The sequence below is a fragment of the Astatotilapia calliptera genome, chromosome 17 (assembly GCF_964374335.1).
Source record: "Astatotilapia calliptera chromosome 17, fAstCal68.1, whole genome shotgun sequence".
Lineage (NCBI taxonomy): Eukaryota > Metazoa > Chordata > Actinopteri > Cichliformes > Cichlidae > Astatotilapia > Astatotilapia calliptera.
In genome coordinates this window covers 22,427,841-22,454,282 of record NC_137438.1, presented here as the reverse complement: position 1 = coordinate 22,454,282, position 26,442 = coordinate 22,427,841, and the positions used below count along the sequence as shown (strand labels likewise).

Below are 26,442 nucleotides of genomic sequence, written 5' to 3'. Positions count from 1 at the left end.
AGCCATCAACAATATTATTATTTAAATTAACTTCCATGCATTTGTCCCTCTGCTCCTAATTCAAAACTGTGGGAAAGCGACATGTTTAATGGACATTTTTTGGAATTTAACTAAAGAAGAAAATGTGGTCCCATAATTCAGTTTGCCAATCTCCATGTTTCCAAAACAAGCGATGAACACGACTGATGGGAGCGCAATCCAACATATAAAATACCCATGTGTTTCCCATTCTATGTGATAACCCGATACCATATTTTGAACTTAAAAAATATAACAGATAATCATTTCATTACAGTAGTAAAATCTTCCTGCTTGTTGCTTTAAGTTGTTCTTTTCAGTGAAACTCCTAATTTTTAAAGTGTTTCATAGGATGGTTAAAATGACTAATGCAATGAAACTGTGATTGTCAAAAAGTGTGGACAGGTGAGCCAGTGACAACAGTGATATTTAGTGCAGCAGTGACTTCTGTTTCCACATCAGTGCTTTCCCCAGAGGCAGTTTGCCCTTGAGAGAATGAATGGGAGTAGCAATGTTTCCACCAGTCATGGTTCTTGTGCAGTTCCTTATGTGGGTTTTAATTCACTAGCAGCTGTGGTGGCTGCTATCAAGTTAGACTGGCTATGGCTATGGGTAGGTTGTCACATAAGTGTTTTATGTAACACCTGTCTGAATTCATGATCTTCAAGAGCACTAAATGTACCTCTGGTGAAACCGTCAAGGTCTACTTGGCCTATTTTGTCACTGACCTGCTCTCTACTGTTAAAAGCAGCAGTGCAGCCAGATTCTCACAATAAATATGAGTACCTGTAGTAATGCACTGTAACTTGCATTCATTAAAACAGTCTTTACATGCATCCCTTTGCAAAAAACAAACATAAAAGCAAAAATCAGTGGATATGACTGAGAAGTGCCTTTAAAATCTTTGTAGGAAGTCCATTTGAGGATTGAACGGTTGTCTTTTGCTTTTTTGAGATGAGTGTAAGAAAAAAGATCCAAGGTTGTTGACCTGGGGCTTTGCTCACTAATATTCATAATTCAAGTCTGACTTTCTACCATGCATCCCTGCATCTTACAAAATGTTGGTGAGGACAAGACACAAGTGCCCGCTGGTTTAGCAGTCTGATGAGGAACATACAAGTCAGACTTATGTTTATGTCCAGTTGAGAAGGCACAGCAGGCACAATGACCAAAGAGAGATATGTCTTTCCAGCCACAGTGGATCAAAGTAACTTACCATGATCAGTCTATAGCTCCTTCTAGTGGTTTTCTGGAGTCAGATAAGAAGATGATGTTATTTCTTTCTGTCTCTATCCTAAAACTCATGCTTTGGTAACCGCTGCATCACATAATCAGTTGGTTGAAGGCAAAGATAGTCACATCATTAAAACCTTTGAGAGGTGAAGTGAGAACATTGACCATCTGGTTACAATCAATGTTCATCTGTCCTGGTGTTCTTGGGAATTTATTTTCTTAGCCCAGTACCCACAACTCAAACAGTGCTACAGACCACACAACCCCCAACAACAGCAGTATTCTTCAGCTGGACGAAAGCAAGATAGGACTGGCAAGAGTAACGCAGAAAGAGACTATAAGGCACTGATCTAGCCTTTAACCTCCTAAGATCCAATCTGCTGAAACACGAGTTAACTCTTTTCCCCAAAAAGACGACATTTGACCACATCTACCGAACCTACAACGACGACACCTCAGATAGATATATAAAGACGTGAGTTTTCCAAGGGTAAATGCATAGGCAGGGTTCCCCTTTACTAACTTTGGATGGTATTTTGTCCTATATGCAGGCCTGAAATATGACAGAAACTTCTCAGATCAGTTCCATAGATGAGTTTTTGTTTGGTAAACTAGGAGGACACTCGGATAGTAATGTATTTTGCACTTTTAAAGAACAGATCCATACCCATATCAGAATACAAAAGATTTATCCGTTTACTGTTCTCTGCCTCTAAATCAAATTTGGTTCAGTTGCTTTGACATCATTTTTAGACAATCAGTCTAAGAGAAGAATAGCACAGATGCCATCAAAGGTTCTGACTCAAAACATAGCTTGCATGAAAACTGTCATCCTGTGAGGAAAGAGATGTTGCTGTTGAATTTCTCCTGAAGTGGAAAATTTTTATTCAGTTCTTTCCATTTGATGAAAGGAAGTCCAGACCACTTTGTTCAAAATTGAGAGGCAGACTTTGGCCTTGTAGAAGAACTTCACTCTCTGAGTGCATTTTCTTCTCATTTTTTTAAGAAAAAAAAATAGATAAAGTTAATTTCAAAAGAGTGATTTGAGATTTGCTGTTCAGTAGCTTCTCTCATTGATTCAAAGCTCATATTTCAGTGTCTTGACACATTGTTCAAAAACTGTGTGCATAGCTTGACACCAGTTGCCCTGACCATGTCCCTTTTTCAATTCAGGTAAACTGACCTTTCAACTCTTCTCCAAATAACGTGGATCAAAAACGCTTTCCAAGTCTGCTGAAGATGATTAAAACTGTAGCAGGAGACAGAAGAAGAAACCCATTTGACCCCATCCATTAGCAAGACAGCAAGGAGAAATGCAGGAAGACCTGTTGGCAGTCCATAACAAGCAGAAATGAGTATTCTAGAGCCCTCCACCCTCCCTGCCCCACCGCTACCCCACCTCCACCCTCCTGGACTCCCTTCACTGTGTCTGTTAATGGATATTTAAAGGCTGTGGCAGAGATCAGGAAATAAAGTGTGTCGAGAGGTCAGACTAGACACACATTATTCCCCTCACCCCCCCTGAGGAAACACAGAATGAAACATGCATTAAACACATCTCTCTCAACACCGCAGCCCCCAGCACAATCGTTGTCGCCATCCTTTTTGATACACTCCACTCCCCAGCTCCACCACCACTACCTCTAATATCTTATGGAATTAAAGCGGTGACAGGTTATCATAATCCAATTTCAGAGACAATCGCGCTGAACACCTCACAGCACACCAAGAAACCCGGATCGGAATTGAATATGCACTCGGTGGATTAAATTACGCAGGGAGAAATAATTATGGCCTACATTGGGAAATATCTTTTTGTGTTATTGCAAATGCAATACAGTATTGTGTACAGTGCTCACTCCGGTGCACTCCACAAGATATTCAATCCTGGGTTGTCAACAGCAAGAGGCTGAGGTGGGAGGCGGCGGTGGCAGCAGTGGTGGCGGCGGAGGCTGATGGTTGTTATTGTGTTATTGTACACTCTGTCTCATAGCGCAATATCTGTTCTCAAAATAATGTCACCCTCTAATGAAGTAAGGCCCCTTTTATAATTTATCATTTCCTGCCACAGCGAAGAACTGCGTGGCGCGCTATGCCTTGGAGATGTTTTTAAAAAGGCCTCTTTAAATGAACACATTTGAATTGTAATGTGATTTTTTTTTTCCAACAAGGAAGAAATGATGTATTTTCTCTGAGGCTGCTGTTTGGTTTTGAGAGCTGCGGGGACGTAGTGACTTGAAGGTGTCGTGTTCAGGATCCTTCTTTCGGTTCTGTCTTTACGTTGAATTCTCTTCGGTATATACTAACTTTCTGCTTTCAACACATATGGCTTATATTTTTGTAAAACACCTTTTCAAATCAGATATCACAAAGAAATTAGCCTGTGGTGGCGTTTGACTCGGTTTGTTAGCCAAACAGGGGAAAGCAAGATCCAGCCTGTGGCATCAAAGATATTTACTGGCGCGGTTCGCTGTGTGTCACATGTCATTTGTTCTTCTTTCAAGCTAAGTGGCTCTGTGTCAGAGTGGTTTCTTGAGATACTGGTAGGCATTTTTATACATATTCAAGGACTCATTTAACACATGGGAATATAATGAGTGCAATGAAATGAAGTGAAGATGCTAAAAGCACAAAAATGGTAACCATGTCAACTACTGGGTATTTTCTTTGCTGAAAGGTGTCTTGGTAAAAGGTTGGACCTTTCTCAGAGTTACGCTGTTTATGTAAACCTGGACTGCATGTGCTGTTTATCTAGTCTTCCATGTCATGTTCCTCATCAAAACCATGACATTATTTCATGAAAATCAAAGTTCATTTAGTTTTATTTTCTGTAATTCTGCGTCTTTGCTGTTCGACTGGACTTTTGAAAGGTGTTTAGTTTATTACAGTTGATTAGTGTCAAAGAAATTCTTCTGGATCACTTATACAGCTTGGTAACAAACAAATTGCCTAAATCAGTAGTTACCAAGGGGATGCAAAGATAAAACCAAATATCTGCAGGATGGTTGACCAGAAAGGGAAGCAGATGGTGCAGACAGTGTTTTACTAACAAAAACACACACAGTGAAACATGAAGCTGGGTTGAGTTACATTAGTGATTTCAAATGAACCCAACAGGCGCCCTCAGATCTGTCTTCTCTTGTTTTGCGATTATGATGATTCAGTGGCACTGCTTCTCATGCCTGTGTTCATTTCAAAGGATGCAGAAGTGTGAATAAGATTTTGCCTGTGCACACAGTCCATGTGCAGATGTCAACATGTAGAATATAGCAGAATATTGCTGAATTAATATATTAGCATGTGTGGCAAAATCGATGCCAAAATCACCTCTCTGGCACTATGCAAATTCTAACCCAGCACACACATCTCCATTGGCCCGTTCAGTTGTAGCTGTCATCAAGATAACTGTACATGACTATGCAGACAGCCAACCAGCCAACCACGCTTGGCTGTATGACTGCCTAATGCTGAAATAAACTGAATTGGCTATACATACCAAGTAGGTGGAGATGCCTGTGAAATTTGCTCACCATTAAACAATTATTAATATGTTGTTCTGGTTGTATGGTAATCTTCTTACAGAGCTGTAGCCAAAGTGCATGAATTTACCTGACTGCTATAAAGGTCTGTAAATATCTTAGTTATTGAGGGTTTTATATGGACCAAATTGTACTTTAAGTGGAGTGTTTGGTACACACTGGAAATTAAAAATAAAACAGGCCTGTGAATTCTACATTTCCATGATATGATTACCATTTCCCAGTGTGGATATTGGGGAAGCTATTGGTGACCCCTCTGACCGCTGTCAATCCCAGAGTTTACTGTCTTTCTGCAAAATCCTGGTTCCACCTCTCCAAAAAAAGAAGAGAAAAGAAAAAAACCTTGTTTTATTCTAATTGTTATTGTTTTCTAATGAAAACTCAACATGATTTTAAATGATTTCATTTGTTTTGCTCATAGTCTGGACCATTTTAGCTCCATCCATGGATTTCAAACAAACGCTTGCTGTGTAAATTTTACAAAATGTGAATCTGGTTGATGAAAGAGTAAATCCAAAATATTATTTAATTTGAAAAATAGCTCTTTTATTCTGACTTTGTTGATACATACCTTTTTTAATCGTTAAACCCGCTTATTTAACATCATCATATTTTAACAAACAATATATGTGAACTTGATTAAGTGTGCCATTCTAACCAATGCATCCCTGTTGCTCATATTACCAAAATAAGACAAAGTAATTTCAAAGTTTAAGTCCTCATGTTACTACATTTATTCTTGACTTTCACAGTTTATTACATTCCACAAGAATCTGTTCCTGAGACAAGATTAATGCTAGCACTGGTATACACAATTACTTGCAACCCTGTTACCATATTATTTTAAATAAAATAAACATCAATATTTTTCTTGCCATCAAAGAGTTTCATCTATTGCCTTTGAAATAGTTTGAATTATTATATGAATAGCATATTTGAGCAAAGGTTTAAAAATATCTGCTGAAACGGAAAAAGATTTCTAACATTGTTTAAATTAATATAGGCAAGGCAAGGCAAGTTTATTTGTATAGCACAATTCAACAACAAGGTGATTCAAAGTGCTTTACAGAGAGATTAGAAACAAAAACAAATAAAAAAGCATGATTTAAAATGGATTAAAACAAGCAAACAAACAAACAAAACAGTATATAAAATCAAAAATCAAGACCGATAAAATCAGAACTGTAGATAAAATCAGTAGTTAAAATGTAAGTTTTGAAATTTAAGCTTAGGTGCGGATTTGGTGCTTTATTTAAATGCAGCTGAGAATAAGTGAGTCTTATATATATATAAGTATATAAGCTAATGGTAATCTGAAACTGAATGAGTATTGAGTATGAAGGAGACTATCTTTTACTAAATGGCTGAGAATTTGTGAAACAGTATTTTAAAAATATTCCTTTAAAGGTTCCAGAGTATTGATAGCAAGGCTGTGCGATTTGCAGCACACGGCGATTAAAATATCTTGTAAAAAGTGTGCCTTTGATGCCTGAGCTCCACAAATGTAATCTTTTGATGGTTTATTATTTCTTTTTTTTTTTTTAAACATATAACGGAAAATAACAGAAAACTAAATGGTCCATTTTCACAATGTTTGAAGCATAATTTTTCCTCTAATTCTGGAATGAGTCATAGAAAAACTGAATATATTTTGAGTTTAGGGCTGTTTTTTTTTTTTTTAGAGAGCATTTAAAACCCTATATCAGCTTGAATGTGCACGTGCAGGTGAAGGTGGCTTGAGATGTGTTGACAAATAGCAAATGAATAATGGAAGCAAGATTTAGAGGGGATGAGACAAAGAGAGTAAGGTATACATGAAGGAGGGGGGAAGTCTAGGAGGTGACAGGGTCAGTCACCCCTTTACACCACCGCCATTGTGCTGATTTTTATATCAGCTGTGCACCCTGGAGATTTCTCCCTCAACCTCCATCCATCACACCCTACTGCCTGGGCATACTGTCAGCCTCACCAGCGCACATAATTGTGAGTACACAGATACAGCCATACATCAATGCATGGGCCAGAAATCCAAGGGCTCCACACGACGGCTGCTGGAAGAAAAGGAACATCTTATATGCCATCATGCACTGAAGGTGTGACACGAATACACAAAAGTCATTTTTTCTGGCTGAATAAATACAAAAAAAAAAAAAATGGCCTCAGTAGCCTGAATAACTTTCAAACCAGTTTCTTTTGCCGTCTGCAGTTTTTGATCTGAAGCCAATTACAGTTCACCTAATAGTGCTCTGCTTTGATTGGATGCCTGAGCTTTCCTAAATGAGTAGGTCTTTTCCTGTTTTCTTGAATGTGCTCTTCCCAGTTGGTGTATACAATATGCCTTTCATTTTATTGATGTGTTTGTGGATCTCAGTCATCTAATTATTTCCCTGCTCTGTGTCTCTCGCGCTTGTCTCGTTTGCAGAAGGCATCTCTTTGATTACCAGCTGCTTGCTGGAGATAATACCCCTGAGTTGAACCAAATTGTTGCTCTTTGGTTAGCCTGTACCTAAATATTTTAGGGGCTAGGGCTTTGAAATTGTCACAAAGGGACAAAGCTGGGGTTTTAAATGATGGAACATGAATAAAGATTGTTATGTTTGCAGCTTTCATCTAAGCACCTCATGTCGACCGCTGGCCAGCCAAGAGGAAAGGAAAAAATGACCATCATAAATATGGTCTTGATTTTCTAACCAGGCAAAACAACAAAGTTACTGCGAGAACATTAGCTGCATTGATCCCGTCTGGTCGATGGAATAAAGCAGGCGGTGACCTTTCCCACATTTGGAGGCATAAAATTCCTTGTTGAAAGTCTCAGAGGGCCCGGGCTGAAAGCATTAACACAAATTACCAGCCGCCATTAAAGGCTTGCGTCGATTCCATCGCGCGCCATCATTACCAAACGGCTGATAAAATGCTGGAAAGCCACTGTCCTGTGCTCTGGCATGCCTTGTGTGCGGTTGCACGCACACACAAACACACACACACACTCACACACGGGAACATTTGCAGACACAAACACACACTTGGCCCTGGAGACTACTGCAGTGCCTATTACAAACACTCTGATTTACAGCTGAGCTGCCCGTAGCCAGGACCATCAAGCTACCAGCACACCAACCTGCCGTGACAGTGCAACTAATTGAGCCCAGATATATCTGTCCCCCCGACCGAGCCTTGAAAGGGTGATAACACGCCTACCTGCCCAACATGGCCAGAACATATTTTACAACATAAGAAAAACCACACGGACTAATGCTTGTAAATGTAAACATCAACACAAATCAGTACAACTGCGAGTAAACACGTCAATAATTCAGATTAACAAAGATTTTTTTTTGCCTTTGTTCCTTTTTAATTTATTATTTAACGCACAGTAAAAAAATTATTTTCCTTATAATGAACAACATTAAAACAAATTCAATTAAAAGACTAGCTCTGCTATTAATATGATACATTTAACCCTTGATATGGTCAATCACAATCTTAACTTCATTAACAACAAAGAACATCTGCGTGTGCTCTCAAACTTTTTGTCGTGCAAAAATTCAGAAGCGCTGTCCACTAGCATAACTAATTAATCTTTTAATAATAAAATATTCAGTATAGTAGACACTTGTCAGCATCACATATCCACCTACACACAGATCACCCGCCCACGTTTGCTGTGCCTAGTTGCTAGGCTCTGAGCTTCTAACAGACTCCAAATCAATGTCATTAAATTAGGTCTATTCTGAGTGGATAATAAAGAGTCTGTCACCTTATGTGTGCTTCGATAAAGCTGTAATCTCATTAGAATTACAACACTCTTCCGCGCAAGACTACTGAGTGAGCTGAGAGGAAAGGATGAGTAAAAACCAACACCGCAGGCTAACAAGCTTTACATGAAAGCTGCACTGAGGAAGGATTCTAACAGGGAGGAAATATGTGATCATATCGGACCAAACCTTTTGGTTTGAAACTTCTACATAAAAGTGCATCACATCTGAGCGTGTTTGTTTATATTGTAGATGTCATTTATGGTCACCGGTAGGAAAATATCTTTGACAGAGCCGAAATGCAACTTGTTAACTTGCTTTTAGATGTTTGGTACACTAACAAGCCTAAATGCCTCTTGTTACTGTGTACGATGCAGCAGTGTCTGACACGAGCCAGATGCTGTGAAAATGCTTTACTGACTTACAGGATAAACAACTGATAAATTCTGGCGACTGTGTTCTACGCTGTACTGTCATCAACTGGCTTTCAGTCACGACTGCTGTGTTCAGAAGAATCTTGTTATTTCCATCTGCAGTAATTGTTGTTTAGTGCCATGACTTTGGGTTCCCGTGCATGCACACGAATCAGAGGCAAGGAGCCCACGGACAGAGATAGCTGGAGACCAGATGGGTGTGTAGTCGGTGCATGGTTTATTAAAATAATCAAATTACAGCATTTACATTTATGTTAGACTACTTTTAATTAACTTTAGCCCACTTACAATGAAAATTTAAAAAAAAATCTTGTTCATGACCTGTGCAGTATGTTAACACTATTGGAAGTAAAAATAACTTGAACTCCAATTTTGAAAACACAACTATCTTTGTTTACTTTTTATATATATATAAAGCTCTGCCTCGTATTATGAGTATGAGTCTGTGGTCTGGGAGAGAGTCCTGTAACTCTCTGTCTGCAAAATACAGTAAATAATGACCAATGTTGGGCAATTAATTATATAGTTACTTCTTCAAAAAAGTAACTGAGTTATGCAAACAAAGTTTTTTGCAGCTGTTTACCTAAAAATGCAGCCAAGGCATTTTTTTAAACAAACATTTCAAACTATTTACAGAACAATCAGCTGTTCTGCATCAAATTTGATGCCACACAAATTATTTGTGCCACTCCAAAAATAATTTTCTGTCCACTATGAGATAAAGGAGAACAGTCTGATACCTGCAGGTGTGACAACAGGAGATGTATCACTCCTGTAACAACTGTAACATTCAGTAGTCGCCTCATTGTTCTGACACACACAACAAAACTATTGACACACTACACACTAACTACACAAGATTTGCGCTAAACGTCGCAAATGTCTCACATCTCAAAACACCGCCGTCACTCCTAAAACATCCCCCCTCCTAAACATCTAAATGCCATGTTGCCATATCATTTTTTGATTGGTCGACATGGTACATTTTTCCACCAATAGGAAAGGGTGGGGTTTTTTTTGTTTTGTTTTTGCTCACAGGTGGAGTGTGCTTTCGAGCGTTTTCCTTATAAAACGCCATTTTTACCATTTCTTCCCGCAGTAAATATAAACAACGATAGTATTCAGGAAGAAAACCAAACATTGCAAATATTTTTATCAGAACTCTGGTTTTACGTGGCCTATCAACACAAAAAACTGGTATAAAGTCCACACTTTTCCGTCAATTGTTCCTCTGTTCTGCTCACATCTCCAATGGTTGTACACGTTGTCATTACGTGGCTTCACTCCACATCAGCCACGCTGCTTTGCTAGCTAAAACACCGGTGTCGGCACATAAGGACGCTGTCATAGCCTGTCAACGACGTTGATTAGCTGCGTATATATGAATGTGAATCGCATTACTGGCTGGGCTATGGGATAAGGTGGCATCGTTCTAATCCCATACGGGAGCAGCCAGTCACTTACTGACTCACACTGCAAAGCAGAATTGTTAAAGTTTTAATTTCAATTCAGGTTAGATTTTTTTTCTGTGCGCAATGCAGATTTTCTGTGCGCAGAGACCGTGCCAGCAGTGCGCAACAGCTTAGAGGGAACATTAGTCTATGCTAAAATGATGAAGAGGAGAGTCCACCTCTTAGTGGATCCTCAATTTGAGGAAAAACAGTGCAGTTTTTGACCTGGTCTTGGAACACTGGACCAGCTCTTTATCCACTCGAGGGCTTCTGGTAGTTTCCCCAAACATTACGTGTGTTTTCTAGACTTGAAGCGGGTGCTTCAGAATTACAGAGCACTGGGTATGTTGTTGCAGGTTCTCCACTTCGTACAAAACTGTAGTGAGAGGGTGGTTTGCATAGATGGATGCACCAGAACTGAAAGCTCTTAATATGAAGGTACTCCAGCCAAGACATGATTTTTTTTTAAATTAACAAATAAGGTACTCAGAAGTCACAACTGTATAACTCTACTGTAGATACATACACTAGTATTATTATTTATCACTGAAAAATAGTTGTTTTTTTCATTTTGATAGAAAAATATGATATTATTGGCTGCTTTTTTACATCTTGAGTATTCACAATCCAACATCTCCATCACCTTAAGATTGGAGAGAAGGAGCTCCGTCAGCCAACAGCTCAGTGTCATGTTGCATAATTTCTGGGCAGTGAAGTCCACAGGCTTTGAAAAATGAAAAGTATTACATCACATTGCTGCCGGGGCCCAACAGAGCTGCCTTATATGGCTTTAAACGGATATTCAGTGTGCTCACACTATGGTCTGCCTTGATCTTGATGACTTATGCATAGTGATGATATTCCCACTGTAAATAAATCCTCTCTTTCATCATTTCAGCCAAGCTATTATAGGACATAATCTGAACTCAGTGGATTTTATTAATGTTGTGATTTCATGAGAAGTGAAATACCTAGAGAAATGTCCAGGCCAAGCCAATGAATGCTTAATATGATTCTGTGTGAGTGCATACACGCATTTTTTCTGTGAACTCATGTTTATGTGTGCCGTTGTGCAGTCCCCTGCTGTTCTCTAACCTTCACGGAGCCCTAGGAGAGGTCAGAATGTCCACTCCTCTTTGCCTCCCACCTCTCACTCACATAATACGACCAACGTGGTTTTCATTTGCTCACCATGACAGGTGGATGACAGGTTAGCCGCAGGTGAAGTTACATAAAATTACTAGGGAAAATAAGTGTATAAAACATGTTTTTCCAGCTTCGCGCAATATCCCGGACCATTCATTATTCACAAAGGAACAGACCCATCTGCTGCTGTTCTCCAGGAGAGAGAAGGATTAGACAACAGTTGGACAGGCTGGCGATGGGACACAATGAAGAGATTAGAGTCCATTCAAGATGGAGTACTGCCTTGGAATGCTTTAGTACACCTGCTGTCTCTTTAAAACGGTTGTTAACAGGTAAAGGTATGCGCACAAATTCTGAGGGTGAAGAAGGATTAACAAAAAAAAAAAAGAAGCTGTGACGTCATATATTTTCAACAGTCCAGATTAAGTGCAGAAAGAAGGTTTACAATTATGTACAGCTAAGGAACCAAACCATTTAATATTCAGGTTTGCAAACACAAGTTATATATGATTACTGGCAGGAGTTTGTTTTTTGACCGATAAATTCAGGTTTTCATCTAATTTATTTCATAAATCTTTGGATTTCTGCTTATCTATTACTGTATAACAATAATATAGAATATTTTCTATCCATTGAAATCTACAAGAGGTGTAATAGATAGATGTCGTCCCAGAAAGAGCCAATTGTCTGCTAAACTGAGTGCTCAGATGAGGTGTAGGACAAATTCAACTATCGTTTGCCATGCATATCTATTACTGTAGTAAAAATGTAAATAAGTGTTACAAACCTGCAGTTGAAATTGCAGATTTGACTCTTTTGCCATTTATTTAGATGGAGGCTCTGTCTTTCTTTAAGCCAACCTTATTCTTTGAACAGCAGGTGGATGGTATGGCATCACAGCAGCTCCATCTTTATTTATGAAGCACTTTAAGACAACCACAGCTGACATAAAGTGCTGTGCATTGGAGCTAAATAATAAAAATATGTACAATATAAATAAAATAGATTAAAAAGGTCAAATAACTAAAAGAAGAACCAAAAGAAAAACAAAGTCTCACTGGGAATACAAATGGATTTGAAGATATGTTTTAAAAGTGGACAGTGAAGGGTACTTTCAAACGTGCAAGGGCAATTATTCCATAATTTAGGAGCAATGACAGAGAAGGCCCTGTCCGATCTGAGCTTCCTCCTGGATCTCAGTTCTTCCATGAGCAGGTGGTCAGCTGACCTGAGAGACCAACAAGGTTTGTAGGGGTGAAGAAGCTCAGAGAGGTACTGCGGGGCACGGCCTTGAAAACCTGCTGGTCACAGCTGTAACTGTGAAATGACTGAATCTGGAATATCACTGACATCACACAAAACAAAGGGCGCGGTGGCTTAGTTGGTTAAAGCGCCTGTCTAGTAAACAGGAGATACTGGGTTCAAATCCCAGCAGTGCCTTGGTGGTGATGGGGAGTTTTCTTCTGATTTCAGGGGAAAAAAACTGAGTCTTCCCATCCTCCCCAACAGGATTCAGAGAACTGATACTCCATGGATGTCTTTACTTTTTAAACCCTAGAGATGGTTGTGGCAGAAAATCCCAGTAGTTTCTGGAATACTTTAACTAACCTAGTTGTCACCAACAACCTTTCTCAATCCTGATGCTTGGTTTAAAATACAGCAGGTTTTCTTGATTACGTCTACTTGCCTAAAAACATTTAGTTGCTGCTCTTTGATTGGCTGATTAGATATTTATATTGACGATTAGTTAAAAAGCTGGACCAGTTAGTGTAAGTGCCCAAACAAAACTCTAATCGGTCCACTTAAACAGCATTAAGTTAACCGACGATCATTATTATGGCGACTTTCTGAGTGCAATTTATTTTATAAATTCTGAATGTCTGAAGGTCAGGAACACCGAAGCAGATTTTCTCTTGGTGATTGGATTTACAAAATGATTTTATATGTGACCCTTAAAGCTTGAAAAATTTGTAAAAGCCCTTTGAACTGGTTATTTTGTCCTATTAATCCAACCCTACTCATTTTTAAATTATATTAAAACATTTCTGTCTGCACAAGTTGGAACTTGCAAGCTTAACTAACACAATGATATGATTTATGTGATATATTGCTCAAAGATTGCGTAGGTGCACCATATTTCAACACAGCCTCAGTGTGGCAGCTTTTCACATTGCCTTCCCCATAAATTCTGTTGCCTCATTGGTTGCAGATAAAGCTTTACTGCAGAAGACAAACATGGTACAAATGATTTGCATTTCCACCAGCGTATCTAGCGCCAATAATTCCACCATTTGCAGAATAGCTTTAGCTTCACTATTAAACATAAAAGAACAGGAACTGTACAGGAATCTATTTTTTGTCTATATTAGATCCTGTCATATTCATTGAGAGGTATGCTGTTGAGTTGAGGCTGGCAGCGTTCGACGTGTAAGATTTTTCTAAAGGTAAATGGAGATATTTCTGAATATTTGCAAGGTCAGGAATTACTATTGTTGAAATGCTTCAGCCTAAAATCTTTGATGGAGCTGTAGTGAGAGTTTACCGGATTTCAGGACAAGCCATTCAGAGAAAAAGCTTTAACAACACCACCTTTTAATAACAACACTATCACGGTATGATGGTGTCATTGTTGTAACAACAATATGGGAAATCTGGATTTGTTTTGTATTGGTATGCTTGGAGAAAAGAGACAGTGAGTGGTTTCACTGTCAGTCTGGCCTTCAACAATGCTTCTCTGTTTCACACAGACTTCAACCTGTGACTCTTGGAAATGATTTTAGGCCAGCTGTCAGCACAGGCACCAGACATCACGCACACACATTCACACACAATGAGCTGACACTCACCCATGCAAGGCAGAAGACATAGAGACGGACATGGGTGGGGAGGAGGGGGGGTAACCACAGTGGACTGTTTTTTGAACAAAGCTTCGTGCTCAGCGCTTCTGCCTTCATCTAGTGTCCCAATCCTCCTTCTCTTTGAGTGGGCATGTGCTGTCCAGCCTTCGTCCTGGATGCCTGCCTTTGGTGGAGAGGAATGATGGGAAATGGAGGAGGTTCCAGAATTTGCACAATGCTCATGTGGAGCAGGTTCTGAGATAATCGGACAGCGGGAAGTTGGGGCCGGTTCAGTGCTCTGGACAACAGATACGAAAGAGACACGATTTGTGTATTTGTGTAGGTGTGTGTGTGTGTGTGTGTGTGTGTGTGTGTGTGTGTGTGTGTGTGTGCTCATGAGAGTGTATGAATGTTTTTGAAGAGTTGGCATCAGGGCTGCGAGTCGGTTGCCAGACTCCCTCCATATGTCCATCCCAGTCTGTCTGGGCTCACTAACATCTAACGGGCTAAAAGGCATTACTGGCTATTTAACTAGCCGTTACAGAAAGGATCAGAGGAATAGATGGAATAGAAGTGACAGCACTTGAATGAGGCTGCCTGTCCTTAAGGAACAGAGTGGCACTAAGAGGAAGTGATCCTGATGTATGCTTGGCCTGGTACATCCTGTAATATTCAGTGTGCAACCTTTGCAGTGCAACTATTTTGTGGTCTTGGAATGTGCTAGTGTGCATATACACATACTGTAGGCACAAGATGAGAGATAAGTTCCACTCTCGGGAGTGTAACTGAAGTTAACATAGAATGATGGATGTTTGAGTTCCCTAAAAAAATGTGAATGTGTGATCTCCTCCAGCCGATTTTGGAGGCCTTTTGAAACCACAGTTTTGCAGTTGGATTCTCTGATATGCAAAGAAACATCAGATATTTTGAAACAGTCCAAATCAGGTGAATGGTTTCACAGATGGTAAAGTTTGAATGACATACATTTTCATTCAGCTTCAGTGGGATATTCCCCAGGTATGACACCATGTACCAAATCCACACTGCCTCTTTTATTTCGTTTTTTTTTTTTTTTTTTTTTTTTAGAAAGAACGAGCTTCTGCTAATATTATACTCAGAGTTTGTGATGATGTTCTCTCATTTTCCCAATATGATTTTTTTTGAAATACTCATATTTATCTACGGTACCCAAAGATTGTTTCAGAAGCAGAGCAAGACATTTTTAATTCAATTTATGCACCCTCAGGAGAGGATATGTGCTGGATATGATTACAACAAATAACTGAAAAGATTGAAGTTCCTGATATCAACACTGGATGTAGATGTGTCGTCAAGGTGGATGAGGAATTCAAGTGACTTTTAATCACACTCTCCTATTAAAGAAATGAGTCAGCAGAACATGTTTTATTAACTTTGACAGAAGCTATCTAGGTAATCGAACTCATGCACTGACTTGCTTTTGTACTGTGCTGTGATTTCTTCAAATAAATGCTGTTATATCAGCTGAATGACGTGACTGAACATCACTGAGATGATTATTGAATGAAATTTATATCTTAGAAATACCTTGAAAAAGGTGAAAATGCATTTTTTTAGGACCAATTGTTTGGAAACTCAAGCATCCATTATTCTATGTGAACTTTACTACACTCCACAGAGTCTACATTCATGGAGCTACAGTTCACCCTAAAAATTTTGAAGGGCCTAGCTCAAACAGAAAAACAATAACAACACCAGCAAAACAAGAACTGGGAACGCAAGTTTGAACTTATTCTGGATTTTCTCTAATTTGGTTAAAAATATATATACAGATTGAAAAATATCGATAAACTCACTAAAACCTTTTAATAAGTGGTGCTAAAATTTCTACATTGTCTTTTAACCTGACAAGGCCAAGGCCTATTAACTCCTCATTAGTGATTGTGACTGACTACAACTGGTAGTTTCTCTTTGCCAGCATAAAAATGACTTGTTTGACAGCAAGAATTGGGTTGACCAACACTCAGAAAAATGGGAACGTGTAAGGAACTGACTTCTAAGAAAGACGATTTTATAGTTACACAAGTTGGAAACACAAGTTGGAAACACAAGTTGGAAAGCTCTCTTGTAGCCATCTCGAAACAACTGCTGATTCCAAGATCAAGTTCAAGATTAGTTTGTTCATGGTCCTTCAGTCCTCCTGTGGTGGCTCGCCATTGTCTTTCTCTATCTTTCCTCTCCTCTGTCTGTTTGTGTTTGTGTGTGAATTAAATCCATCCGTGTCTTTCAGGGAAAGGACTCCTCTTGGGTTCCCACTGTGGAACTGCCTGTTTGTCTAGAACATGGGACTTCAATAACAAAAATATTTTTGCCTGACCCATCGTTTCCTTTTTGTGCTTACACTAAATCTTTTAAACTTTTAGTCTTATCCTGAGTCCTGAGTCTTGCTTTTTAGTTCAATCAGCCTAAGTGGCCCTGAAAATGTCAAACAATTGTATATAAGTAGAGTACAAGTTATTCCAATAGGTCGCCAATTTGACCCAAACTGTCACCCATGGATGAGAGAAAATTGGTTAGGATGTTCAGGAACAAACAAGAACTGTAAACTGCTGAGTGTATTACTGTAGGTTCTTTATCTTATAATATTGAGGCAACTCTTGTTGTGATTTGGTGCTACATGAATAAAACTGAATTGCTAGAACACTGATGTCACTGTCCACAGTGAAGAAAGTTTTACATCACCGTGGACTCAGAGGGTGTTGATCGAAAGGAGAAGCGCTTGCTCCAAAATCAGCACCCTCAAGCTGAACTGAAGTTTGAAGCTGTCCATGTGCATAAGCCAAATGCCTTCTGGGGAAAGGTTTTGAGGTCAGACGAGAGAAATCACCACAATGATAAGAACACTGTACCAACTGTCAAACACGGTGGTGGTACCATCATGCTCTAAAGATGTTTTTGTTGCCACTCTATTGCTAGTTATGCATGAATGGCTATACCTAAGTAGCAAAACAAATCCAGTTTTTCTTTGATTTTCCAACTGTCCAACTAGAATGTGCTCGACTTTGGATTAATTCTGTTTCCAGCTGGCCATTTCATCATTGGTTTCATTTGCCCAAGCTGAAACGCTACATCCTTTAAAACTATTAACTATATGCCTGCAAACAGCATAAATGTAGGGAACACGCCCTACTACAGTCACCGGAGAATGGTTGAAAAGCTCCCAATTAACATCAAGCTGTAGCTAGTGCCAGAGGTGTGGACTCGAGTCACATGACTTGGACTCGAGTCAGACTCGAGTCATTAATTTTATGACTTTAGACTTGACTTGAAAAAATGTTCTAAGACTTGTGACTTGACTTGGACTTTGACACCAATGACTTGGGACTTGAATTGGACTTGAACCGGTTTACTTGAAAAGACTTGATATTTTACCCCAAATATAAAATTTAACATGCATATTATATAGAGATTGAAAATGTGACGTCATTCACGGGTAGAACTGCAAAGGATTCTGGGAACTCGTGGCAAGCGGTACTAGCGCACGCAGGCTTTCAATTAAAATCAGTTATACAGCGATAAAAAGAAACACAAAAATGTCAAGAAGCCATTAACTGCAATAGCCGGTCGCATGACAGCCACGGGAAGCCGACGGGTAAAGAGATCGGTTGTTATCGGATTACGTCGTTGAAGAGAAATTGTTCGAGCCATGTTTCCGAAGTAACAAAGACGCGACGGATGGCCTGGATTGCAGCCATTCAAAGATCAAATATAACGTCCCAGAACCCTCCAGCTCACATGTTAGTCTGCTCCAAGCATTCCCACAAAGGTCAGTCTTCTGTTGTAGTTATTACGTCATTTTCATAACATAATTGGTGATATAGGTTACAAGCAAGTCTGGCGCTGAACAGAAATGGTCGCGCTATGCTCCTTTATTTATTGTGCATAAATAGTGAATTATCCTGACACAATATTGCGTTTCGCTTCTGTTATTATGGTACATTGACAAAAACATATACTTTTATTCACAGGATAAAACAGGTTTTTTGTATCACTAATTGCCCAGTACGATTACAGCATACAGTATTATTGTCACTGCTACATTTCTGTGATGGGTACCAGAAATTATTTCCACTGCTAATTAATTATCGTTGAGCTCAAAGGTCCTATTAATAAACGGTTAAGGAATGTGTATTTATGACGACAATTTGTGAGACTGGTAAACTTATGATACGTACGATGGTCTTTCGTTCTACACGGTGCATTTCAAGGTCCTGCACCCATCCGTCGGTAAACTGTACCTGGGCTTGTTGCAGTGACCTGAAGTTACTAAACTTCATGAGTGTATGCACTCACTCCAAGAACCGTATGATTATAAATATGCATATAAATATGCTACGATGAGATAGCTGACTTCATCTAACTAGAAAATGTTGTCCAGGCTACGTTGGTGATACAGTTTTTTTTAATGTGTATGATATTTTTGTCATGCGATTTTAAAGCCGGTCCTACAAGCGCATCCAAGAATAACATGCAGCTTATCTCAGAACTGTCGGTGAAAATTATTCTTGGAGCTAGGTTTAATTGAGCTGCATTTTAAAGAGGTGCAATTTCACAATTTGTGTATATTTTCTAAGTTCACTATTTTGTCATGTGTTGAGAAAAACACAGATTTAAAAATTACATGGTCTAATATTTACATTTAGCATAACTGCAACATTATTTTTTCGTTTTGTTTTTTTTAAAGACTCGAAAGGACTTGAAATTCAAAGTTTCAGACTTGTGACTTGACTCGGACTTTTACACCAGTGACTTGAGACTCGACTCTGACTTGCCTGACATTACTTGAGACTTGACTTGAGACTTGAGGATAAAGACTTGAGACTTACTTGAGACTTGCAAAACAATGACTTGGTCCCACCTCTGGCTAGTGCTATACCCTGATATGCTTAAGTGCAGCCTCACAAAACTGTTGGTAAAGCTAAGACTCTTGTTTAATTATGTACAATTAGGTTTTACTGAAAGTAGATTGTTTAAAATCACAGATCTCTTGTTACTGAAACACTTTTTTGTCCCATGGTACCATTCCATAATATAGTGTGTGAATAAAGATGTAACTATAAAGATGAAATAAGATAAAGATAAGTTTACAAAGAAAAGATGATAAGGAGCTAGGATAAACATTGGTTAGAGATAAAATAAAATGTGATAAAGGTAACAGTAATAATAAGGTAAGAAAAAAAAAACAGATTATATGTAACCAAATATTATTTTAACTCATACACTTGGCTCATTGAAGCTGCCAAATTTAATATAGAGACATATGCAGATGGCAGTTCAGCAAGTTAAGTATACTTTGCAGAAATGCAGAGAGAAACAAACTCCTCCACAAAAACACACACTAAGTACTGTGCCTGCTCATATGGGGCTGTAACTTGATCTTTCTGACAGCTGCAGAGAAGTGCCGGAGGACTTATTATTACATTTAGCCCTTTGGAGGAAAAGAACATTAGTTTTAGGTTGCAACTCTCTTGTCTCTTGCTCTCGGTACACAGCTGCAGTTGGTTTCTAAGTGGCATTTTGGGATCCCCAGGGTACTTGAAATGGTTCCTGGGAGGCCCTAAAGAAACAATATTCACTATAATTTAATTGAGTGGAACTGACCCCAGTTAAAGAATGCATATGAGTGAGAAATCACAGTTTTCATCCCTCGGTATACAGTGCAGTGTAGTTTGAAACCTAATACTAAATCAACAAATATCCTCCCATATGGCTGCTTTGGATGAAATCTCATCAAAAGTAGGGGGATCTGTGGACTAATGCAGGCTTATTTGAGGGTGTCATGAAAGAGCTTGAGAACCCCTACGGCAACATCCTGGAGGTCAGAAGATGGAGAAATATAGAAGGAAAAGAAACTAAACAAATGGGGAGTGTTTCTCAGAGCACAGATGGCAGTCAGCTCTGAGGGAGATGGCACAGGGTGATAAGATGGGCTGAGGACAGTGGGGGAGAGGGTGGTGGCATTTGGAAAAGGAACATGGGGGATAAGGGGGATGGTAACACTACGAGTAGCCCACACACCCCCCTGTCGGGGTTGTATGGAGTCTCCGTGGTAACAGTGACATCAGCATGGGGATGGGCTGGGTGGGTCTAACACCTCCGACGCCGACACAGAAAGTGATAATTGTCTTGGCAACTGCTCCCACTGTGCTTCGGGTTGTCATGTCATCATCAACATCATCACCACTTTACTTCCTAGACAACGACCAGCAGCCTACGTAGCAGCTATACAAGAGGCGGTGTTGCTTCTATCTGGTGGAGACAACTCCAAAACAGGGACAGGATCCACCAAAGCAAACCAGCATTGAAAGTCAATGAAAATTATATTTTTGTTCGTAACAATGAAGTCACTCTGAAAGAATTACACATCTCACATTGTTGGAGCCTGGGCCCATCTGTGCTCTTCAGTGATTCATAGTCAGACGAGTGCAGTCAGCCCCTCGTGGTGGCTGTAGTGAATCAAATGGTAACAAAACATTGCATTTGTTGGAACTGATAGATTTTTGCTTGGTATCACAGGCCTTACTTTCTCATTTATTTCAGAATAGAGGCAGAAAACTTCAAAAATATTAGTTTTAGAGTTCCAGCAAATGAAGCCAAGAAAGCCCATTTACAAGTGTATTAACATTTGATATGGTGAGTAACTTGCTTGATTAACTTTTTGTATGTTTATGCAAACTTAAAACACACACTGAATGCAATGCATGCAAATGTAGCTTGTACAGCATAATCACAGCAGTAATTAAAAGTTTTCTAATGTAGACGCAATAGCAGGACTGTTACCTTGGCACCAAATATTGTTGGTGCGCCCATGAGGGTAAAAGTTTACATTTTAGAAATTTCCATATGTGCTGGAACTTTCTCTGAGCCCTGGCTTGTGTAAGACAGACTGAGGTGAAGTTCAAGGATACTTATGCATGCAGACCGAAGCAGGAAGGGATCGAACCACCAACCTTCCAGTTAGTGAATAACCTGCTCTACCTATCCCCTTTACGCAGGACTGTAAGCTGTCATCTGTGAGGCGTGAGCGGTGTTTGTTTTTAACATAGTTCACGATGGAGAACAGCTGCCGACATAATGTGGGTCTGAAGATCCATAATTGGCCTACCTGGGGTTGAAAGTCTCGATAAATGCACTGCGTTTCGCCGGGTACACTGGCTTCCGCGAGTGTGACGCTTATTTTGAGCGATGAAAAAATGATAAAATATAATTGTATTTTTATATTTCAATATCACAATAGTCTTTCAATTTAGAACTACAAGTTTAAAAAAAAACTAACATAAATAAAATACATTAAAATAAAATAATTTCCCAAACCACGAAGAGCCGCACTATATGGACTACAGAGCCGCATGCGGCTCCGGAGCCGCAGGTTGCCGACCCCTGCCATAGATAATGAACCAGCTAAACATAGTACTGTTATGGCAGGGTTAGCCAGAACCAGACACGGAGGTGAGGTTTGAACGTGAAGACAAAACTTTATTAACAAAGAGCAAATCTTTATTAACAGTGAACCGATGTGTTGCAAACATGAATAACAGGATCAAAAGTCAAACTATGGTAAATGGCCTGTATTTATATAGCACTTTACTAGTCCCTAAGGACCCCAAAGCGCTTTACATATCCAGTTTATCCACCCATTCACACACTGGTGATGGCAAGCTACATTGTAGCCACAGCCACCATGGGGTGCACTGACAGAGGCGAGGCTGCCGGACACTGGCGCCACCGGGCCCTCTGACCACCACCAGTAGGCAACGGGTGAAGTGCCTTACCCACGGACACAACGACCGAGACTGTCCAAGCCGGGGCTCGAACCAGCAACCTTTCGATTACAAGGCGAACTCCTAACTCTTGAGCCACCATCGCCCCACAATCAACTATGAACTATGAACTATGAAGTAGAACGTAGTCTAGGAGCTACAGTGTCAAAAAATGAACTATGATATGAAAAAATCTGGAAGGGAGCGTGGTCTGTGAATCATTTTGCTGGGACTAAGTGTATAAAAAGTGACGGGCAGATTTCCACAATTCGGGTTTCTTCATAGACTCTGTGCATGCTGTTACTCCTCTTGCAAGATAAAGTAAAGCTTTACACCTCTGTTCCATCTACGTTTGCCATTTGTTTTTCTCCTAGAGAAATGCATTTCTCAAAATATAAAACCAAACAAAAGCTCTTCGTCAGTATTTGATATATTTCTGTTTGTTCTAGTTTCCAGTTTAAATTATCTGCGGAATTAGTTTTTAGACCATTTTAACTTTTTTCTTTAAAAAAAGAAAAGGTTGTTGTTTCTTGTTGTTGGCATCTTTGGAGAAAGACAACCAGCAACAGAGGACCAAAGGGTCATCACTGATCAAGCCTGCGTGGGTGGTGATTCAGAGGTCTGGACCAACGCTTGAGATGGAGGACATGTCCACTAACAGGCTCTGCTTCCACCTAAATGGCACAAAGTGCCTTTTTTTTGGTTCAATACTGTGGAGAGATGAGATGGAGAGATTATATAGAGTGGGAAATTTTTAAGGAAACAAACAGCTGACAGACTTTTTGCTATTGAACTTTCTTAACTTCTACACTGATATATTGAATATATGCTCAGGCAGCTGTATAAACTATACAGCTCTTTGCTAAACATGATCCAATGGATATCATCAGCTAGTCATATCATATGTGCAATCATGATTATATATTTGCTGTAGAACTGGTTCCAATGGCAAGTAAACAGGAATCATGGGATTTTAAAGGCCTTTTCATCTTGAGACCAGAAGTCTTGCAGAAACTTCTGAGTTCTTGACTATAGCAAACTGACCCAGTTTAGTCTACTTCTTAGCCAAATGCAACAATTGGTGTCACTAGCTTGAGCCATCAGAGCATATGGTTCCCTCAGGGCTTCACAGGACATCCCCTCGATCCTCCACCTCCTCCTTAACCCTCATCCATGCCCGTCCTTTTTCTCGATGAGCTGACGGGTTCTCCTTTCCCCCTTGGGCCATCCAGGTGTGGGGCAATATGGTGCTCAAAGAAGGCACTCCAAGATTAAAATGCTCCTCTGCTTTGTTCTTTGTAGGATGATTGGAATGCAAAGAGAAACAAAAATGTTATTCTGTGAGGAGAAACAAAGCATAGTTAAGATATTACAATCATTTAGAATTCTTAATAGAGAAAATTAACTTTCTAAAATTACTTGATAGCTTCCCGAAGCTGACATTAATTTTACTTTGCTTTTTAAAATATATGGACTTAGAAGTAATAAAACCTTCTTTATTAATTTCATGCATTCAGTTAAATGCAGTCAATATTCTTACTTGATTATTATTATTATTTGTTATTAAACATCTAAAGTATATGCTGGGGATTCATTTTTTTTAAGCATTATGTAACAAAAAATAACTAAAGCAATGCTGGAATGTGTGTGGGATCAAACTATATTTCTTTTTACTTTGAAGCAATAACATTCGTCTCTGAATACATGTGTGCCTCACGTGTTGTTGCTCATGCTTCTCAGAAGCTGAAGTGCAAGATATTGTTCTGACCCGAAGAAGAGCAGCAGCCAAAGCAACAGCTCTGATAAAAATTACATTCTGCACACTACACCATGAGCCGGGAGTTGCAGGAATGGTGCAGAATAACTGTTTTCACCCTCAACACAGCTTGTCTTTTCTTGACCCTGCAGAGACCTTTTTGGACTTTTCAGCAGAGCTTATAGCTTTTTTTTCCAAAGCAAACTGGGGGTAAAAGCAGTAATACCTTTTAACTGAATTGCATAGGTCAACGCGGAACGAATCCAAGCAGGAAAACAGGGGAAATGACTAAGCCTTCTCTTTCAGACCTGCGTTGTGCTGAATATGAGCTTCAGTGTGAAGAAATGCAAGGAGATTAGATGCCCTAAAACCAAAGACCAACATAATGGTTTCAAAAACATCAGAGAACTGCATTCACTTTAATACCGTGCCATTATGTAGATACTTTCCAGACCCGTGGTGTTTTTACATGTGTTGTTAACACAGACCATAATAATTATCAAGCACTTACAATGTGTTTATAATGCACTTACAGTGTTTCAGTGCCTTCTAAGCACCACTTTAAATAAAGTGTTAGCCAGTGTTTGTACAATCTAGCTGGAGAAGATTGTGTTTTGTTTAAACCACACAAGAGACTGCATTAGGAGCGAGAGTATTTTTCACCGTGACGAGTGCCGCGAATCGATGAGATGCAAAGATACGACTGTCAGTCGACGGCTGAGACAGCAGCTCACACGGCGAACGCCGCATTCCTGCGGACGAACATGTCTGTCGTTTGTAAAAGCAATTACATTATTTGCTGTTTCTCTTTCTTGTGAGTCTTAAGAAAGTGCAGCGGCGAGACAAACAACATAATGCAAGGGAAGAACATTTTTTTTCTCGTCTCCCTCTTCCTCCCTCCTTATGGATGCTAATTTTCATTTTAATTGCGTCAAACCACTCTTTCTCACATCTGAAAAACGTGTACGTGTGAGGGTGTTGATTAGAGAAAGTAAAAATACAGCATGTAGGATTTTTATGCTAATTACCCTTTAAACCTCGCTCACGTCAGTCGGCTTCCTTAATTAGCATGTTTCCGACAGGAGCGAGGAAGAGTGAGAGAATGGTGCGATGTGGCTCTGCACGGCTAAATTAACGGTGTGAAAACCCAGACATTTGAAAATTTTTTCTCCCTTCCCTACTCTCCCTCATTCTTTGCTCTTCATCCACCCACCCGCACCTGCGATTGGGTCTGTGAGAGTTGGAGTTAACCCTTTCGCTCTGCCTGTGTGCTGTATGAATCACGCTGTCTATCTACAGCATCTGTCTGTCCACTCATATTTTGACCTAACTGATGGCATTTTGATGATCATGTTAACATGCACAAGATCACACAAGTAAAGAAATGTTTGCTGTGTTTGCACCTGACCCCTTGGAGCCTCTGGTCTATGTAGTGGAACATCCATCGTGAGTCAAATTCACAAACATTTTTGTGGTTGACTAGCACTACAGAAATGTGGGTGAAATGCAGCCTGGTGCAGAAATAATCTTCTATTTCTTTTATTTATGGACAAAACCTATAAAATATAGATGTTTTTTTTTTATAGAAATACTTGATATCAAGGCCAAGACAGATGAGCACAAACAAGTTAAAGCTGATATGATCACTCAGGTCATACGTTTATTATTCCACAGAGGTTTTTCTTTGTAACTCTCCTCAGATAAAGGAACACACTGCACTTCTGCACTCTCGACAAGCAGCAGCCAAGCCATCCTTGAGGAACGCACAAAGGCAGAACACAAGATGGCAAAACAAAAAAAGATGGAGAGGTCAACATGCGTCAAAAAGGCTGAGCTGGGCCTAATAATCTTTCCTAAAATAGTGAGAGTTCAATCACAAACTGTATTCACAAACCAGTACACCTTAGGTATCCCTGCATCCATGTTCAAAGGTCTTGGCATGTATGAAATAGTGACATACAGTAGCCACTGTGATCACAGGTGTAACCACTCTGTGACAGGCCCCAGGATACCCGTCGCTTTGTACTAGAGCAAACGCAACTTCTCAACGCTCCCCGTCTCTCATAGACACATGCACAGACTGTAAGTGCAAAAATAATAACATATAATAGTAATCAGTGATATCAGTAGTATCACCCTGGTCAACAACACAGTCAGAGGTTGAGGGACGGACATATTTATCTACGCTTAAGCTCTTGACTCAGTGACTTCTTCCACTAGGCTACCACAAGCCCAAAAGAGATTTAGACATGAAGACAGTTGTAATGTCTATAAGCATGGAGCGAACAAGAGTCCACAGGTCCTCACGGACCGACTGGATGGGGTCACCCTGCCAGACAAATACATTCATTCATAGAATTCCCATTTCCGATGGGTCAGCTTCTAGATGCACAAAAACACATATACAAAAGTATGAGTGCATATTACCAACATATAGAATTGTTTTTGCTTTCGTTGCAAAACATAACTGAAAG

The 26,442-nt window shown here is 39.6% G+C and overlaps 1 non-coding gene across 1 annotated transcript; it reads left to right on the top strand.

The window, feature by feature from the left end:
* Nucleotides 1-12,942: 12,942 nt before the first annotated feature.
* trnat-agu (transfer RNA threonine (anticodon AGU)) lies at nt 12,943-13,016 on the top strand. Its single transcript has one exon. It is a non-coding gene; the product is annotated as a tRNA-Thr (tRNA).
* Nucleotides 13,017-26,442: the final 13,426 nt, after the last annotated feature.